The 20,393-nt window shown below is 44.0% G+C and overlaps 1 protein-coding gene across 2 annotated transcripts in view; it reads left to right on the top strand.

Annotated features, from left to right (window-relative positions):
- Window positions 1-14,461: 14,461 nt before the first annotated feature.
- SFXN1 (sideroflexin 1) overlaps window positions 14,462-20,393 on the top strand; it is a 40,164-nt gene continuing 34,232 nt past the window's right edge. For both annotated transcript variants that reach the window (XM_025434380.3, XM_035715103.2), the window contains exon 1: window positions 14,462-14,586. The gene's annotated coding sequence lies outside the window, so the exon portion shown is untranslated. The remainder of the gene's footprint in view (window positions 14,587-20,393) is intronic.

Below are 20,393 nucleotides of genomic sequence, written 5' to 3'. Positions count from 1 at the left end.
AATTTACTGTTTAATAACCACACAAGGGGCCTCAAATATCTCTAAAATCTCTTTGGAGATGCCTGAACTCAGTGTCTTTCTGGTGTAATGTAACTTTATTCACACAAGGCTTTTTGTAATGATTGGCCATCACAGAAAACACTAGTCAAATTTGCATCTATCATTCTTGGAAGGTTTATACACTGCAATTTTTCTTAGCCAGATGTCATTTTTTGAAAAGCCAGAGTTAGCAGGTTAACTACAGAATATGAGACACGGGCAGAACCACACATCTCTAAGATCCACTTGGGTCAAATTATTGCAAAGCACAGTCAATGCAAAATCAATGGGGTTTCTGAATCAAAGCAGTATATTAAAAAAAAGTATTTTATATTTACTGTGATATAATAAAGGTTGCGTTGATGCCCCTCTGCTAAATCAGAACGATAGCTACTAAAGCAACAAGGTAGGAAAGAAACTGATGTCTCTAGCGCCATCTTGAGGCCAGCTTTGGTGGAAGTTTTATTGTCCTTTTAAATAGAAACAAGCTCAGTGATTATTTGTCAATTTGCCTGACATCGTATACTGCTAATAAGAGACAGGTCTGGGCTTCACACCTGATTCTATCGATTAAACAGACTGGGATCTTTCCAGCTTCTTCACATTTATGTGTTCATTCATTCCATAATAATTTACCAAAAATCTACCCTGAGTCAGGCCATTCTCTCTCTCTCTCTCTCTCTCTCTCTCTCTCTCTGTCAAACACACACACAGTTTCTAAATAAGTGTGGATGTATTTAAAATTTACAACTATAACTTGTTATGAAAGAAAGAAAAAAGAGGAAATAATACAGGCTTTTTGGTAGGTTATATTATCATATAAAATATTTTCCCTTCCCTAGGAAAATATTGTACTTCCCCAGCTCATTGACTTCATGCTAGGCCATAGGACTCATGCCCTCCATATAGGAGCATTAAGCAACCATGCCTTGTTGCACTAAGGAGTGTCCATGTGACTTATTTTGGCCAATAGAATATAGCTGGAAGTGATAAGTATTTTTGTCAGGAAGATACCTTAAAACCAGTTCACAGTTTACCATCTCTCTTCTCTCTGCCCACAATGTCCCAGGTAGAGGCTGTCCACCAGTTGGTCCCAGAATGAAACCATTGTGGATCAAGCTGATCCTTGATGGACATGCTGCTGCTGTAAGCCACTGAGATCTGGGGGTCATTTGTTAATGCAGCATCACAGAACCTATCCTGACTTATGCACTTTCTTAATTGAGAGTTGGTCAGTGAAGAGTCCTTTGAGGAAGTAACATATGAGCTGAGACCCAAATGAAGGATCCTGCTAGATAAAGAGCAGGAGAGGAAAACTTTCCAGAAAGGACAAAATAGCCAGTGCACATGCCTTAAGGTGAGAAAGAACTTGGCACATTTGAGGAAACAAGGCTTTGGTGTCTGGAATGGACAAGAATGGTGAGAGATGAAGCTGGAGAGATGTCTTGGCTTTAGCATAGGGACCTTGAGAACCAAGTGAGAAGGTTGGATTTCATTCCATGTATGACAGGAAGCCACTGAAGGTTTCCAAACAGTGGGATGAAGTGATCAGATTCAAGAGTTTATAGTTTCATATATATACATATATATATGAAATAGGTTTATTTTAAATATACTGATACAAAGGATGTATAAAACAAAATTTATAAATGATAATACATTATATAATATTTGTATAAGTTTCACAGAGGTTGCTTCTCCCTGGGTCTCGGTCTCTCTTTCTGCGCCTCTCATGAATAAATAAAATCTTAAAAAAAAAAAAAAGTTTCACAGAGGTAACTGATTTTTTTTTTAAGATTTATTTATTTACTTATTCATGATAGACATAGAGAGAGAGAGGCAGAGACACATGCAAAGGGAGAAACAGGCTCCATGCCGGGAGCCCGATGCGGGACTCGATTCCGGGACTCCCGGATCGCGCCCTGGGCCAAAGGCAGGCGCCAAACCGCTGAGCCACCCAAGGATCCCCGTAACTGATTTTTTTAAGATGCTTCATTGATTTTTGCCAAATTCTTGTATTCTTAGCCAAATTGTGATGCAACTGATCAACAGATTTAGTTCTGATATATTGGTTGACATGGTAAAACAAATGTGAACTAATTGCGATATATGTTTGAGCTTTACTTAGGTAAGAATGTAAGCAATTTCTATAATTGAATTAAATATCTATTTCGAGCTCCCGTTCCAGTGAGGTGATTGAATGTTTATCTTCATTAAAATTTTACCTACCTTCCCATTTTCTTGGGATTGCATCTAAATTCCAAGGCCCATTGAGAGGGAGGGCCCATTGAGCCTTCATTATTTCAAAGAAGCCACTATTTACACATTTATACACCTCATTGCAAATGTCAACATTTACGTGTCCTCATTCCTGCCTTCCAGGACTCTTCAGGTTAGAGCTGTTTCCACCACTCATCCTCATGAGCTTGACAATCTCTACAAAACAAAGATTCTATCTCCCTATATTCATTACAGAGTCTTCCAGGAAAGCAGGAGATAGGTTCCCTTTCCCTGGAACATATTAATATCAAGATTTTCAATGCTTTCCCTCTTCTTTCCTCCACTTTCAGCCTGATGAAATCATTCCCAGTCTTGGAGAGGAGTAAATCCCCACACTCCTTAAATATCCTGACCCTATCCCAATTCTATCCTAGTAGATAGAATTGTAAAACCTGGTGCATTCTTTGGAGAAAATAAGATTGAATTCCTACCTCACACTATATTCAAAAGTAGAATCTAGATGGATTCAAGACCTAAAAGTGAAACATAAAACTACACAACTAAGAATTAAATATTGAAGAATATCTTCATGACTTAGCATCTGGGGAGACCTTCTATATGAAGAAACTCAAAAACTCAAAACATAAGGCAAGTTGATGGATATAATTACATTGACATTAAACATTTCTGCTCAGGAAAACACACTATGGGCAAAGAGAAAGATGACAAATTGGGAGAACAGTCATGGAACACCTGCAAAGTAACAAAAACAGGAAACGAATTTAAAAAAAAAATAGGCAGAAAATATGACCAAACAAGTGCTAATAACAAGCAGATGAGAAGACTCTCAAATTCATTAATAATTAAAGAAATACAAATTAAAACAGCAATATAGCACTTTATTCTCATCAGAGAGGCAAAAATCAGAGAAAAGAATAACACTAGTTCTTGGTGAGATGTGGAGAAGCACATTGCTGGAGTGTTTGCATATTGCCACCATTCTGGAGAGTTCTTTGGTAATGTTTATCTAAATTAAGCATGTTTGTATGTGCAGAAATCTTACCCTTGGGCGTGTTTCCCAGAGTCTTTATTAAACAGGATTATCACTAGACATATGAGAAGGTATTCATCACAGAGTTGTTTATAGTATTGAGAAGTGGAAGGCACCCTGGGTATTCATAATGGGTAGTGGATAAATAAAATATAGTGGCTCTACATCAAAGATTTTATCAGCAAGACATATACAAAACAATATACACATACAAATAAGGACATGTACAAAATAAGACATGTCCAAGAAAGAACAGACAAGACATGTACAAGGCAATATAAACAGATCCCAAATACTTAGGGATGAGTGAAAAACAGAAACCAAATGAGATCTACAGTAGAACATCATTTGTACAATTTAAAAACCATGCAGCCAAAACATTACATGTTTTACAAGGATATTGGGACGCTTGGGTGGCTCAGCGGTTGAGCAACTGCCTTCGGCTCAGGGCGTGATCCTGGGGTCCTGGGATTGAGTTCCACATAGGGCTCCCTGCATGGAGCCTGCTTCGCCCTCTGCCAGTGTCTCTGCCTCTCTCCGTGTCTCTCATGAATAAATAAATAAAATCTTTTAAATGATAAAAAAAAAAGATATAGAGTAACTTGTCAGAGTTGTTGCCTATGGAAGTGAAGAATGCGGATAGTGAATAAATATAAGGAGAGTATTTAATTCAAACACACTCAACCTCGCTCCATCCCACTAAGGGCTCAAGTTTGTTGAAGACCAGAGTCTAAAAACTTCCTTTCTGCCTTGTAGCAACTTTCCACTGAGGAAACTAATCTAGAACGGCCTAGTTATTTGAAGAGAAATGGTGGGGGTGGAGGGAACACTTGAATGACTCAGTGGTTGAGCACCTGTTTTCGGCTCAGGTCATGATCCTGGGGGCCTAGGATCGAGTCTCACATTGGGCTCCCCATGGGGAGCCTGCTTCTTCCTTTCCCTATGTCTCTGCCTCTCTCTGTGTCTCTTGTGAATAAATAAATAAATAATCTAAAAAGAAAAAGAAGAGGAATGAGGGAGACTGTATAGAGGGTTGAGGATAGAGACCAATTAATTAGCTAACTAGCTACTCTCTCAAAGTATTATCCTACTTCACTGTTTCAGGCTTCTCAGTGAGAGATTTAAAACCCGTAAAAAAGAATCAGAAAAAGAAAATCTATTCCATCCTGCCATGTTCCTACACTTAGGTTAGTCAGTTTTTTTTGTTTGTTTGGTTTTTTTTTTATAGGTTAGTCAGTTTTAAATGAACCTCAGTGAGAGTGGCTATATACAGTTGTATAGTCTGTGCACTGCACAGATATGCCCCCAACCAAGGGAATACGGAAGAGCTAGAATCGAGCAGGGGCTCTGTTTATGAGCCAGGTGACCTGGGGTTGCTTCAGTCACAAGTAGGAGTGGCTTTTTGTAACTCATTTGCCAAAGAGGGTGACCACAAAGGCACTGTATGTGCCAGCTGGAGCCCCAACTCCGTCTCATCCATATTCTTCTCAGAAATTCCCATACCAACAACTCAAAGGTTTCTTTGCAGCCTCAGCTTTCAGTTCAGTTCTGAGGCTTTCTCACATGGCTTTACCTCTGTCTGGATGCTCTTCTGATCTCTGCAAGGCTCCTTCTCTCCCTTCATTCGAGTCTCTGTTCCAACATCACCTCCAAAGAAAAGCCTTCCCTGAACACCCCCTCTGATTTACCACCCCCATCCTCACCTTGCTCTGTCCTCTTAACCAGCTTTCTTCATTCCACTTTTTGCTCCCGGAAATCCCCTATGTCTTGGTTCTATGCCAACTCCCCCATGGGGATGTAAGCCCCACAAAAGGGAGGGACTCAGCCTTACTGGTGCCTGTCTGTGCTGTCACAGAGTTTAGGTGCTCAGTGAACAGGTGTTGGGTGAATGAATGTGTTGGATCTAAAGAGCAAGCCGGATATGGAATTCTTGAGTTTAAAAAAATGGAACAGTGAGCACTTAACCAGAGCAAAAAGAAATGTAAAGTATTATTTCTTCCTCATTTCTGCCCTATTATGTTAAGATTAATTTGACTAATGAACCAGTTCTTTAAAACTCATAATGGAGTGAGTCAGCTTTCTCAGAATAATCAACATTGTGTTTAGCCTCCAGGACCTATTTAAAGACATAATTGGCTTCCAAGTGATATTTAGTGTTGCTTTATTTTTGAACAAAGAGCCAATTCATGATGTGTTTTTCAGATGCTTTGTGTGTGAGACACACTGAACTTTCACTCCCAAACAGGAATGCTTTTAGGATTATTGTCTGCATATTTGAGGAACAAAAGTCTAAGGCCTGTCTACCTGCTGACCAGAGTCTGGCCCTATTAATGGGCAGACGTCAGGTCAACTCTACAGTTGCCACTTAGATCCTGAGGCAAACACCCCTGTGTCTCAAGAATGGACAGGCCACTTTGAATCAACTGAAGGATGATTTTGTTGATTCTTTGGTGTTTGGTCCATCCTGTGAGAGCAGCAATTTCCATCCTTGACTGCACATTAAAACTTTAAGAATCCAGATTTCAGGTCCCACCTTTCAAGATTCTGATTTAATTTGTCTGGGGAATAGGAAGAATATATGAGAATTTCCAAAAGCTCCCAGGTGATTCTAAGCTGGCACTAGGGTTGAAAGTCATTGTTTTAAAAGATTCCTCCATAGGACTTGGGCAAAACAGCATGAAATCTCACTGCCATCTTCATTCTGCCTGGAGAAATACCCTTGGTTTCCCATTTGTCCATTTTTCTGCTCATGCCTCTCTTATTTGCTGGCCCTTCCTGGTCCTGACCTCTGGCCCAGGACCCCATTCTCTCCCTAACCTCCTTGGCAAAGGAACCTCAGGAGGATACTTCTTCCAGCTTTGACCTCAACCCCAGGCCTGGTCAGACTTCCTGCATGTCACCCAGCTATACAACCCCTATCTGATGGGGAAGGGCTCCCCCTGTCTCTTCTCCACCCCACCTCCACCAACCCCCTCCAACCCTGCCCTTTGAGACCCACCACCAGGCCTACTCCGCATTCCCCACAGGAGCCACAGCTCTCCCATTCACAGCTGATTTGGCCTTTCTGCTATTGCATATGCTACTCCCTCTGCAAAGAATGTCCTTTTGAGCCTCTTCACCTCACTTTCTCTTACTTATCCTTTGAGCCCTCGTTCATCTCTCACCTCGGCCAGGAGCCCTTCCCTGACGCGGACCCAGAACAGGCCAGTTGTTCCTCCTTCTGGACTCCGGGTTTACCGCTTAGACTACCTGGCCCCTGCCTGTGTTGTGCTCACTGCCTCACTGGACCCTGAGGTCTCACCAGCAAGACTGTGTCTAACTTGCCTCAGGGCCCAGAGGACCACTTGGGCTCTAACTCAACACACCGTCAGAGAGCATGGAGAGTGAACCGCTAAGCTAATGGGGCATCAGGGAGAACTAGGAGATTTGGTTTGGTTTACAGGTGAATCTGCGTTTGGGCCACAGCAGTAATTTATCATTTTTATTTTTGACCTTCTAAAGGTAAGAATTATCAGAATGCAGGCTTCATGCAATAGAGCTTTTGTGCAAGGAGCATATTAGTGAGCAGTGGCATTAATCCAGTCCACAGATGTCTTTTGATTATCTTACCCAGTATTTAAAATAATAACTGAGTTGTTAATATTCAAAAATTAGGAAATTTTACAGATTTTTGGCTTCTCACAAAAGGAGGCCCCACAGAGCCCATATTCCCATGGTGACAATTTGCTGGGCTGGGCGGACTCCGCCCCATCTGGTGGGTGTGCCCTGTTCCCTTGGCTCAGCTCCATGCTCTCTGCTGCTCTCATGACCAGGACCCCACTGACCCTCGAGGGCCTTTGAGCTTGAGCCCCCAGTTTCCATGAACTTTGTGCATGGCGACTGGCATGCACTCACCCTGTGCCACAGAGTTAACAGCTCTGAGCCTAGAGTCACAGTGGCTGTGTGGCATTAAGTAGGTGACTTCTCAGCTCTGAGCACCCTCTCTGTCTTCCAGCAGCTCACAGAGGAGAAGACAGCCCAGGATCACAGAAATGTATATAATGAAATAAATACTTTAACAGTATTAATACCAAAGCAAGATTAATGCCAAAGATTCACACCAAAGCACCCAGTGGAAAGTACAATAAAGCACCTGGCAAATTGAAGTGAAGATTCCTGGAGGAGATATCTTTTGAGCCAAGCTTTTGAAGGATGTACATCAGTTTGTCCAAGAATCAAAACTCCCCGGGAGAAAGGCATTCCAGGCAAAGTGTGTGCAAAAACAGGAGGAAGAAAACAGCCTGGAATATTCTGGAAACAGTAAGCTGGTAGATGTGCCTGCAGCAGGTGTAAGGCAGGAGGTGAAACTTACTAGAGGTTGAGGTCAGTAACAGAAAGCCTTGAATGCCATATCAAGGAGGGTGGGCTTTATCTGGAGGGCAAGAACAGGCTTCTAGTTACAGAGTAACATGAGCTTCATATCTTGGAAAGATCACTCTGGAAACAGAACTTACAGTTCAAACCACATCCACCAAACATTGAGAACGAAATGCAAAAAAAGACAAAATTCTGCTCTCATATCTATAAGAAGTTTTTATATGAATGTTCATAGCAAATTTCTTCATAACCCTGAACTAGAAACAGTGTAAACTTCCACTACCCAGAAATTGTAAATTCTTATGAAACCGAGTTCTACACCATGAGAAAAACAAACCACAACTAAATCCAATAACATGGATAAATCTAAAAAACATACTGAGTGAAAGAAGCCAGACACACACACACACCCACACACACACACACACACACAAAAGCATACACTGTACAATGTCATTTAGATGAAGTTTCAGAACAGGCAAACCTAGTTAGAAATGAGTGATAGAAATCATAGAAAGCAGGTAATAAGATATCAGGATAGTGTTACACCTGGAGTAGGAGTGTATTAACAGTGAAAGGGCATGAAGGAACTTTCTGGAGTGATTCAGTTTCTCATGATATGTGTGACTGGGGGGCAGACAGCATCTTCCCTTCAGGTTTTTGCTTCAGATTCTGTTGGCACATGACCTCAGGTCAGCCAGTCAGTGGCACCTGTCTAGACGGCGGAGCATTCCTTCCAGTGGTGACTGAGGCAAGCAGTTCCCAGAGCAGGAGTTACTCTTGTGTAACCTGCAGTATCCAGTGGTCAGGGTGGAGGCCACAGGGTCCTTACCACAGTGGTGCTGTGGCATGATTTGGGTAGGTTACTGGGGCAGACACTGTTCAAGGAACTGAGAATACAGTGGAGGATACAGCAGAAAGAATCTTTGCCCTTAGTAGAATGCTAGCTGAAGACACAGAGAAGAAACAAGTCAACAACAAACAAGGTAATTTTGGATAGTCACAATGTAGTAAAAGAAGTAAAAGAATGAATGAGCTCCAATGTCAGTGGGGAGGCTACTCAGATAGGTGGTCAAAGAAGGCTTCTCTGAGGATGTGACATTTGACCTGAAAGCATTCCAGGCAGTGAGAACAGCATATGCAAATACCCAGTTTTAAACAGGATAAGATAAGAATAAGTTGGCCCTGTTCAGGGTTCAGAAAGTGATATTAATATGAACAAGGGGGAGAGTGGCATATGGTCAAACCGGAGAAATAGGACAAGACAGAGAATGAGGTTTCATAAGCGATGGTGAAGAGTTCAAATTGTATTGTTAGCAAAATTGGGAGATCCTGAGGATTTTAAAACCGGAGATGACACGATCTGATTCATTTTTTCAAAACATCAGGGAATGGATTACTAGAAGCAAGAGTGGAAGCAGAGATGTAAAATCAGGTGAAGAGTTGTGTGATTTTTAGTTTTATGTGTCAACTGGGCTAGGTTACAGTCCCAGGGACTCAACAAAACTGCCAAAACAAAACTCAACAAAACTGCTAGGTACTGCAGCGAAGGTACTTTGTAGATGTGATTAACACCTACCATCAGTTGACTTTATATAAAGATTGGCCTTCTTAAGGAGAGTGGGCCTCATTCAATCAGTTTGAAGGCCTTAAAAGTAAAAACTGATTTTCCCAGAGAAGTTCAGCCTCTCAAGACTGCAGCATCAGTTCCTGTTGGGGTTTCCAGCCTACTGTCCTGTCCCACAAATGTCAGACTTGCCAGCACCCCACCCCCGAATCATGCAAGCTAATTTCTTATCAGAAATTTCTCCACAGATAGATAGATAGATGGATAGATAGATAGAAATAGAGATCTATCCTATGGGCTCTAATTCTCTCATGAACCATAACTGACACAAGTAGTTCTCCCCTCAGGGTTTCTGTGCCAACTAGAGAAGAGGATTGTGAGACAGACTTCTATGTGCCCTGCTCACAGGGGCACACAAATACTGTTATTCCCTACCTCCTTTTAATAAAGCTCTGCTGAGTTGCTGAACAAAGGATCTCCAGATCCTTCCCTCTCCTGAGGGGAAAAAAAAAAAAACCCACAAGATCAAATACACCTGAATGGATAGTGTCCCCTATCCATAGACAGAGTTGCCTCACCAGCTTGAGGGAATGATGATACAATTGCTCAATGGAATGTTCTACTGTCATTCAAATAACTAAGGGCCCTTTCCCCAGAGGTCTGCCCCATGACACTTCCTGCCACCTCTCCCTGCTTTATTTATCCATGGCACTTCCCATCACTATACACTGTACTCATTCACTGTTTATTGTCTGTCTCCTCTTTCCAGAATGTCAGTTGCCTGAGGACAGGAGGTTAAGTCGATTCCTTTCAATATAGAATCCCCAGCCACTGGAACAATTACTAATATACGATTGGTTTTCAATCAGCATGGATTGAATAAAAGCATAAATGAATGAATAATGAAGATTATAATGCAATCTGAAAAAAATGTTTATACTCTAAATGAAGTCAGCACATCATAAAATATGCACATCATGATCTAACCACATATTCAGCAGACACGTACTAAATCCACCACATGCCCTGCATTGTGCTGGACACTGGAGATAGGACTTTGAGTAAGATCACGTGTTTTTGTTGATGGTGTTTTTTTTTTATTTTAAAGGGGTTCATGGGCTAGAGAGAAGACAGGACATTAAGACTATGATGGAAGTTTGGCAGGTAAGTGCCCACATGAAATTTATGATGTGATGACAGAGCCATGAAACTGGGACCCTTATGACAACAACTCAAAAGTGTTGAGCCTCACTGAGGCCAGGCACCCTGATAAGCTCTGCATATACATCATCTCATGTCATCTCCACAAGAGCACCTTCAAGGCTTTATAGACAGAGAAGCTAAGGCACAGAGAAGTTAAGGAGTTCATTGGTCCAGGGTCTCATAAGCAATCAGGGCAGAGATGGAACCAGAAGCCAGGTTGGTGTGCATGCAGAGCCCGTGTTCTTAAGCACTGGGCTTCATGCTTCTGTCATATGTACAGAGAATGAAAATTCAAACAGAGGATAAACAGAAATTCTATGGGTCAGAAAACAAAACAAAGTGCTAGAAGAAAACTTACTCAAAAAACATCTATCAGGGAGAGTGCTGGGGAAGAGCATGGAACGTATGCATGAACTTTTCCATTCTTTTCAAATTCAAACAATTGTGCATTTATTTTATCATCATAAATACCTGCCTAGTATGATCTGGCACTTAAAGTTTTCACTAGATTGTTAATATAAAAGAAAATGATTCTCATCAAATTCCCTGTGCTATCATGAGGAAAACTTCATCTTGTGATATACTCAGTAAGATCTTTCTTCAGCTCACTGAACTTTTACTATGCTCAGAAATGTATCTCCTTCTTTGCTGACTTAAGCATTGTTTTATTTTTGCCATGGCCTGACCGGTTCAAAGTCCATATTAAAATGTAAGGGTTTTGCAATCTTTGTTGATGCAACCCTAGCAAGAATTCCCAAGCACTCAGTCTCCTCATCAACAAAGCTGAAAAACCCGATCTTAGCTTCCATTTGAAGCTGTTTCGGAAGGCTGTTTATTTGAAACAACAGTAAGAACACATGTAGACACTTTTCATTCTTGCATCCTCAGCTCCTTTCTACTTCCTTCCTCTGACTCCTTTTCCTTCTTTTCCAATTCAGTTGCATTCAGCTCAAACGTCAGATCTCTGTGAAACCCCACCCCAAGTCAATCAAGGAATAGAAATCTAACTCAAAATAGCTTTGTGATCTAAAAGAGAGAGAGAGAGAGAGAGAGAGAGAGAGAGAGATGCTTTATTGGTTCCCATAGCTGGAAGCCCAGGAGCCCAGAGTTCATGTCATCTGAGCTCTGTTTCTTTTGCATCTTTCAACTTAGTTTCTTTTCTGCAGAGTGGCAGAAAGTCCACCCTGACAGATGGCCCCTGATCCACATTATCCCAGCTCAGTAACCCCATTAGGGGCAGCAGAGAGGAGATGAGTCCACATGTAAATTCAGGACGGGATTCTGTTTGGTCCAGCTTGGGTCTGGTACCCAGGACTATGGCAGGTCCAAGAAGATAGATGATTGACAATCTGACCAGGATCAAACAAAGTGAGACTAGGGAGCTCTCCCCAAATAAACTGGGACTCTGGGAAGGCTAAGAAGCACACATAACAGAATTTTTGAAAAAGGATGTCCCCAATTCTCCAGTTGCCTGTATATCTATACCTATTTGCAATGTCACTTTACAGTTCCTCCCATCAAGAGATAAAAATCTATTTTCCCTTGAATCTGCACTGGGCTTGTAATTTGGTTTGACCAATAGGATGAAGTGGAAGTGAAGGTGCGTCAGTCCCAAGCCTTGACCTCAAGGGGCCTTGGGTTTCCTTCCTCTATTTCTCTCTCCTTCCCTCTCTTTCTCCTCCACCCCCTTTTGGGTTCACTTGTTCCAGCTGAGGCCCCAGACAGGTGAGAGCCCTGCTAAGATCCACAAAGTCACTCACAGCCCATAGCTGACCAGACATATGAGTAAGCCTCGCTGAGCCCAGCTTCTATCAGCACAACTGCCAGTCAACATAGACTGCAGAACAATAATTAAGTTCCTTGTTGTATACTCCTGAGGTTTTGTGGTTGTGCTGTGACATTACTGTAGCAACAGATAACTGATACATTCTGCATCTGCTATCCCTCTCTTGCAGCCTGATTCTGCAGGCAAGCTAGGCAGTCCTTCCTCCAAGCTCTCTAGCACTTAGCTATACAGCTGACATTATACTGTTGCAGCTTTTACATTGAATTGTAATCGTTTCCTGTAATTACTTTTTTTTTTAAAGATTTTATTTATTTATTCGTGATAGTCACACAGAGAGAGACAGAGAGGCAGAGACACAGGCAGAGGGAGAAGCAGGCTCCATGCAGGGAGCCTGACCTGGGATTCGATCCCGGGTCTCCAGGATCGCGCCCCGGGCCAAAGGCAGGCGACAAACCGCTGTGCCACCCAGGGATCCCTGTTTCCTGTAATTACTTGTTTACATGTCTATCTCCTTGCCAAACAGCTCGCGAGGGAGGGACTTTTTTTTTTTTTAACCTTTTTGCGACAGTTGGCACAGGGTATGGTAAAGAACAAAAAGTGGTTCAACATTCGTAGGAATTCTGAGGATAAAGAGTGTCACCAGAAAGCTATTGGTGAAACCTAGACTGAGTGCCCAAATGACTGACCAGTTTGAATATCTTTACTTATGTATGGGGTCCATTTGTTTTTCCTTCTCTGTGAATTGTATATTCATGATTTTTGTATGTCTTTCCATTGGGTTATTTCGTCTTCCTAGTTTGTAAATGTTTTTTTGTAGTATTTTCTGGAGAGGCATTCTTTGCCATATCCATGCATTGAAAATATTTCCTCCCAGTCCGTGAACTTTTCACTTTTCTTTACTACCATCAGTGAGTATGATTTTTGAGTTTTAATGAGGTCTAACTTTTCAATCTTTCCTTTGTATTTTGTACTTTGTGTTTATTTAAGAATGCCTCCTTATGTAACAAAACATGAGAGACACCTAACTCTGGGAAATGAGCAAGAGGTAGTGGTAGGAGAGGTGGGGGGGGGCGGGGTTTGGGGTGACTGGGTGATGGACACTGAGGGGGGCACTTGGTGGGATGAGCACTGGGTGTTATGCTATATGTTGGCAAATTGAACTCCAATAAAAAAAATAAAATTAAACAATTAAAAAAAAAAAAGAATGCCTCCTTATCCCAGGGTCATAAACATACCCTCCAACAGAGTCTGTTAAAAACTTGGGAGTTTTGTTTCTCACACTTCAGTCTTTAATCCATCCAGAGCTGTTTTGTATGATATAAGGTAGGGATTCAGTTGCCCCAGCATTATTTAGTGAATATTTATCCTTGCCCCGTCCCTTGGGATGCCAGCTCAGAGCACATTCCTGATTCTGGGTCCATGTCAGGTATCTCTATGTGGCTGCACTAAGCTCTCTGTTCATCCCTGCACAAACTCACTACCTCCCTGTATTTGTAGGATGCGTCACCTTAACCTTGCTCTTTTTCTTCAAAATTGTTTTGGCTATTTCTGGTTCTTTATTTTTCCGTATACACTTTAAAGTCATCTTATCAAGTTGTACACACTCATACACGCTAGGTTTGTTAGAATCTTGTTTGGAGTTGATTTATATTTATAGGTTATTTGGGTAAGAATTTATGACTTTACAAATGGAATCTTCTCCATGAGCATGATGTTTTTCACCATACAGTAGATTTCACCTGCCCGCAGGATACAGGATACTCTCAGAACGCGGTAACTCTCACCACCCTACCAGGCTGGTCCAGCCCCCATCCTATTATATCCTGGTTAACCAGAGTGGCCTCCCTCCTGGCCTCCTTGGGCCTCCACATGGCCTCCCCTGGAGCCTGTTCTCCACCCAGTAGTCGGAGCCGTTCTTTTAGAGCCATAAATCAGTTCGTGGCACCTGCACGGCCTAAAATTGTGTCGTGGCCCCACGGGGCCAGACGGCACACTTTGGGAAACACGGGTCTAAATGCACAAGTGAGCGAGCGAAGGAGCGGCCGCGGGCTCTCTGCAAGGGCCGGGCAAGAAAGAAACGGTGGAGCAAGGCGCAGTCGCGTCGGGGAACCCGCGGGGGAAGCGCGGGCGCGGCCTGAGCCGGGAGGGCCCGCGGGGCGGGGCTGCGGGGGCGGAGCTGCGGGGGGCGGGGCGGGGGGGGGCGGGGCGGAGGGCGCCGCGACTCGGGGGCGGGCCCGGGGCTCCACGCGGCCGCCGCGCTCCGCACGGGGGCGCGCTCCGAGGGCGCGCGCGGGGCCGCTCCGGCGGGAGGAGCCTTCCGGCGGCGGCGGGAGCGGCGGGGAGCGGCGGGGAGCGGCGGGAGCGGTGAGTCGCGGGCGCCGGGCCGGGTGGCGAGCGCGCGGGGAGCCCGCGGAGGGGGGGGGGCGGCGGGCACGCGCGCCCGCGGGGACCCTGTGCCGGCGGCTGTCGGGCGGGGTCCGCCGCATCCCGGGGACCCCTGGCCGCCCGCGCCGGGCAGCCCCCGCCTGCAGCATCCCGGCCTGCGGCGGAGGGCCCCGAGCCCGGCCGGTGCAGCGCGCCCTGCCCTGCCCGGGCCGGGAGGGGGCTCGTGCCCCCGCCCCCCCCCCCCCGCCGCGCCCGCCGCGCCCGCCGCCGCGTGACCGCAGCCCCCGCCGTGAGGGCCCAAAATGGCTGCCGCGGGGACCGGCCCCGCGCTGCGGGCGCGAGTGACCGCGGCGACCGGCGCTGCCGACCCCCGGCCCCCGCCTTCCGGGCCCCGGGCCGCCGCGCCGGGTCGGACAGAGCAGCCGGCCCCGCCCCGGAACTCGCAACTTTGCGGGAGCGAGCGAGGGAGCCGGGGGTCCCGGACGGAGCCTGCGCCGCGGTGCTCCGTCGGCCTTTCCCCAGGGCACAGGCCTCAACCTTTGCAGAGTGACAGCCGGGGCAGCGACGTAGGTCCCTGCACTTCTCCATCCTCCCAGCCCTGTGAGGCTCTCGGTTCGACCTCCATCATCCCGATGCAAGAGGTCACGCAGCGGGCGTCTGTAGAGCAGGGCCAGGTCTCCGCTTAAACGTTACTTGCTCAAAGATGCTTTTCTTTGTGCTGTTTAAAATTGCCCCCTCGTGGGGGCACCGTAGACTGTCCCTGGGATTTTCCTTTATTAGCGTTTCTCATCAGTTGAAAAATTAACCGTGTCCTTGCTCCTTTTATGACCATCCTGTGATCGGGGCCTACGTTTGTCTTGCTCACTTACCTGTCCCTGCATCCAACAATTGCCCGTACCAGGTAGGCCCTCGGTGAGGATTTGTTGAGTGCTTGAATGAAAAAGGCTACTTCTGAGTGACTTCAGAGCTCAGGAGGCACTTAACCACTTCAGGGACAACTGCCTTCTGAACCCCCACTGCATTTTGTTTGTACTTTTCCCAAACTCATCATCTCTCTTCTGCCTTGCCCTCTAGATTCTGACTTGGGCACCCACCTCTTGATTTTCTCTTTCATTCTCCTACCCCCAGGTAGGACAGTTTTCAGTATCATACCAGCTTCCAGGTATTATAATAGGTGGAAAGTGGGTATGCAGGTAAATAAAGAGGCTTTGCAGCGCTTAGGGTGCCAGACTCAGACTTGACATACAAGATATTTGAGAGAGGAACTCCTTGGGAGGATGCGTGGAGACTCTATCAAGAAGTCCTGGGACCTTAAGCAGGTTCCTTTCTCCCCTTAGGACTGCAAGTGTCTGGCTTGCAAAAATGACAGTTTGGAAGGAAAGGTCTATCAGTTCCTATCTAGCCTAGCCCTATGTATAATTGCTCAAAGTATGCATTCAAGTATTAGATTGAGTGTGCAGGTTTTAAGCCCCATGGGTCCTCAGGAAAGGGACAGTATCCATGGTTGTAGTTGTCAAAGAGGAGTCTGTGTAGCAGCAAAGGTTGGCTGTATTTCATGATCAGTCAGATATTAGGATCCTCTGAATACCCTGTAGAAATTTTAGGAAATCTCATACAGATGGGTATAGAGAGGTGCCAACTGGGAAGAAGCATCCCTCTCCTTCCTTACTTCCTGGGGAGAAAGCTTACAGGACAGCCAGAGCAGCAATGACCTTAAAAGCATGTCTATCATCCAACGTTTTTGCTGTCCAGTACCTTAGAATACAATAGGGCATCTATGTCCTTGCATCTATGTCCTTCCTCCTGTGCAAACAATGATCAGATATATTTAGTTGGAATATAATCATGGGTGGAACTGACCTTTGGTGTGAGGTTAAAGGTAAGAAATCAGTAGCAAAAAGTCATTAAAAAAAAGGCTGACTTATTTAGAACGTGAAAAATTGTTAAGTTAAAATAAGTATCAAACCTATACTTAATTATACAAAGTTCAAAGTTATGTTTAGTTAACTATTTGTCAGATGTTTTCAGAGACAGTATATGTAATTTGATTTGAGTCTTTATTTTTTTTAAAGATTTTATTTATTCATGAGAGACACAGAGAGAGAGGCAGAGACACAGCAGAGGGAGAAGCAGGCTCCCTCTGCGGGGAACCCAATGTGGGACTCGAACCTAGAACCCCAGGGTCACGCCCTGAACCAAAGGCAGATGCTCAACCCTTGAGCCACCAGGTGTCCATGATTTGACTATTTAAAGTGGGTGGTAAAACACTCAACTGAATAATCCAAAATACTACAGTCTGGCAGTATTTTAACATTTTTATAAGCCGATGCCACCATCTCGAGTAAAAACCAATAGAATTAAAAAAAAAAAAAATAGGTGAGAACATCATCCATCCTAAGGAATTCAACCCAAGCCCAAAGTTGATCTTGTGGACTGGAATACAGCCGATGATTGCATTGTCATTAGGATGTCTTCAAACCAATCCAAGAGTGGGATCTACATTGTGGAATGGGAGATAGGGGGTGTGGAGGATGCTGGCAAGGAGACAGGTAGAAGGCAATAATTCTCCATGTCTTCTTGATTCTAGAAAAGCCCCCTGGAATAGAGGAGAGTATGTGCCACAAAGCCATTGATAAGTGGAAACTTGCTTTGCAGGAGTCTAGTTCTTTGCCTAGGATTCAACTTTCTGGTCTAGAGTTTGATCTCCTGTGTGGCCACGCCCATGAGAAAGGAATGCAGTGTGTGGACAACCAGCCCAAAGCCAAACAAATTAATAAATGTGGCATTTACTAATGCTCCTTGAGTTAGGATAATTGCCTTTGATAGCCACATCACCTCTGGCCTCCTATGGGTCAGAAGCGTGGCAGAAAGTCAGGCAGAAGGACCACTTCCTGGCTCTGCCATCTTGGATGTGATGCTTGATTTTTCTGAGCAGCTCTACAAAACAAGAGATGTTTTCTTGGAGGACTGAAATGAGGATTTGGCATCTAATAATGCCAGGAAAACCTAGTGTCTGGCACATAATGGGCACTCAGTCATGTCCCCCAGATAGCGACTTTGGCAGGGTGTTTCACACCTGCCTGGCTCTAACTAAACAAACCAGGGCAACCAGACTTTCTTTCAAACCTCTTTCAAAATTGTTTTAATCACCAGCAAGATTCCAGTTTAATAATTTAATTTCCATTGTTAATCTTTAGCCAGGGTTAAAGGTCTTTATTACTAAGACCCTGATGAAAAGCACATTCTGTGCTGATGTTACCTGCAAAAGTTTGGGAGAATTTTTTTCCAGTTTAAGCATTTACTCGGCATGTAGCTAAAAGTTGGAGAATAAAGTTTATCCTGGTGAAAAGTTATTTTTGTTAGACATATCATCTTCTTCAGGCAGCCAGGCGCCAGTCCATTTCTACCCCAACCCCATCACCACCACTGCCACCAGCGACTGTATTTATGGGCGGGACTTTAGCCAGTGAGGACAAGAGCTTCCACTCATGGGCAAGTGGCTTCTTAGAAATGTTCCCTACCTTTGGTTAGCATTTTACAATTAATAAAGGTTTAAAAGTTGTCTTGTACACCTCAGCTTACTAATCATACTCTGTGAGCCAACTCTCTCCTCCATTTTATTAGACAAAAATTTTGAGGCTCAGAGATGTGAAGTGACTCACATGGTGACATGCCTAGAAAGGAAGTGAAAGAGCCAGGACTCCAATCCACACTGTATTTGATCCAGTCCAGTTCTGATTCCATATGCCATCAGGGTAGGTGCTCACAGGACCAGGCAGCTCCTCTCAACAGGAACCTGCCAGAAAGAACAGGTCCAGCAACCAGCATTAATATCCAGGGAGTCATTTAAATATCCATACTGGCCCTGCAAGAGGGTAAGCATCTTCCCTCAGCTGGCAGGGTATTTGGTCATTATTTATTTATTATTTTATGCAGTTCTCTCCAACATAATTTCCCCAAACTTACCTGATTATAGGATACCCCTGGTGTACTTCTTAAAAATCTAATTCCTAGGCCACCATAGATCTCCTGAATCGGAATCTCTAGGGAAATACTTTCCTGGTCACAGCTACCTCTCCAGGGAGCAGAGTTCTGGAGCTAGACAACTAAGGTTCACATTCAGGCATCCCTTACTTACTTCAGTAAGTTAGCTACCCACCCTTGGAAACTGAACTATTACGAGAGTTAGATGAGATAAATATATAAGGAAAGGTCTTAGAATAAATGGTTATTAAATTAGTGGTTATTACTAAGTAGTATCCTAATTTTGGTGATAAAGATACAGAAACTTGGAGCTGTGGGCCAATATGTACAAGGTTATAGAGTCATTGGTGGAGCTGGGATGTGAACTTGGATCTGTTGTCTCCATAAACACAGTCACCTGGCCAGTATACACCGCTTCTCTCAGTCCCTCCATCCAGGAATCCCCAGTTACAGGACAGTTAGGAAGGTACAGCTTGGAGCCAGGAATTCAAGCTCAGCTAACCAGTCATCCAGTGAACTTATCTGGAAATGAAACTGATCACCATTTCCTAATTCATGTAGACTTCACAAGCCATGAAGCTCATATATGTGGTGGGAGGTAGTCCTGGGCCTAGGAACCAGGGTGGCCTTCACCCTTGCATAGCTGTGCACTGACTGTGTGACATCTAACCTACAAGGAAGGCAGAAATGCCCTCCCAGATTTGTTCATAAAGATTGTGATGTAGTTTAAATAATGACTTGGGTAAATATGGAGTTCATTAACATTGACAGTAGGCCTGTAATAAGTGATGTATTAGTGTATTACGAGTAGAAGATCTTTATCATGCCACTCATTGTTTTAAAAGCTCAAAAACTCAGAGCACCTGGGTGGCACAGCTGGTTGAGCAACCAACTCTTGGTTTTAGCTCAGGTCATGATCTCAGGGTCATGAGATCGAGCCCTGTATTGGGCTCTACACTCAGTGAGGAGTCTGCTTAGACTACCCTCTCCCTCTACCCCTCACCCTACATGTGTGCTATGTCTCTCAAAATAAATCTTAAAAAGCTTATAAACTCTATGACTTAGTTATTGTGGATTTCAGAGCAGGCTTACTGCTATTTTTTTGAAAAGTATTTTTGAAAACTGTGTATGGATTTGGATACCAGAGACATTCTGCAAGATTAGTGATCTGATAACTCAGTTGAAAACTTTATCAACAGAGTTGGATGATGTCCATACACAATGAGCTTTATGTGTGAAGCATGTCTACAAGTTTTTTTGGGGGAAATACAGGTTGTATTTATTAAAATATGTTTGTTTTTCAACTTATTGTTTACTGTGTGTTGGGTCTTTCCAAACCCAGGATCAAGCCAGTGTTGGGTACAAGAGAGGTCTTCAGTGAATATTGAATGTATAAAGTAATTTTGTTTATGAATGAATGAATAAAAAGACTTGGAGAAATTTATTTTGATGAGGCTCCATGAGATTGTATTTATACAAAACCTTAGCCAAAAGATTGAATTTTAAGTTATTCTCCTCCTAAAAGATTATTTCTGTCCTCTTCCGGGGGTTAAGGAATCAACATACATAATATGTAAAATAATCTCTTTAGAAATGACTTTTTAATTTTTATTTTTTTAAAAATTTTATTTATTCCTTTGACAGAGAGAGACAGTGCACAAGTAGGGCGAGGGGCAGGGGGAGAGGGAGAAGCAGACTTCCTGTTGAACAGGGAGCCCGATGCCAGGCTCTGAGGCTCCATCCCGGGACCCTGGGACCATGACCTGAGCCAAAGGCAGACACCCAACCAACTGAACCACTGA

Source organism: Canis lupus, chromosome 4, assembly GCF_003254725.2.
Source record: "Canis lupus dingo isolate Sandy chromosome 4, ASM325472v2, whole genome shotgun sequence".
NCBI lineage: Eukaryota > Metazoa > Chordata > Mammalia > Carnivora > Canidae > Canis > Canis lupus.
This window is presented reverse-complemented; position numbering and strand designations above follow the sequence as displayed.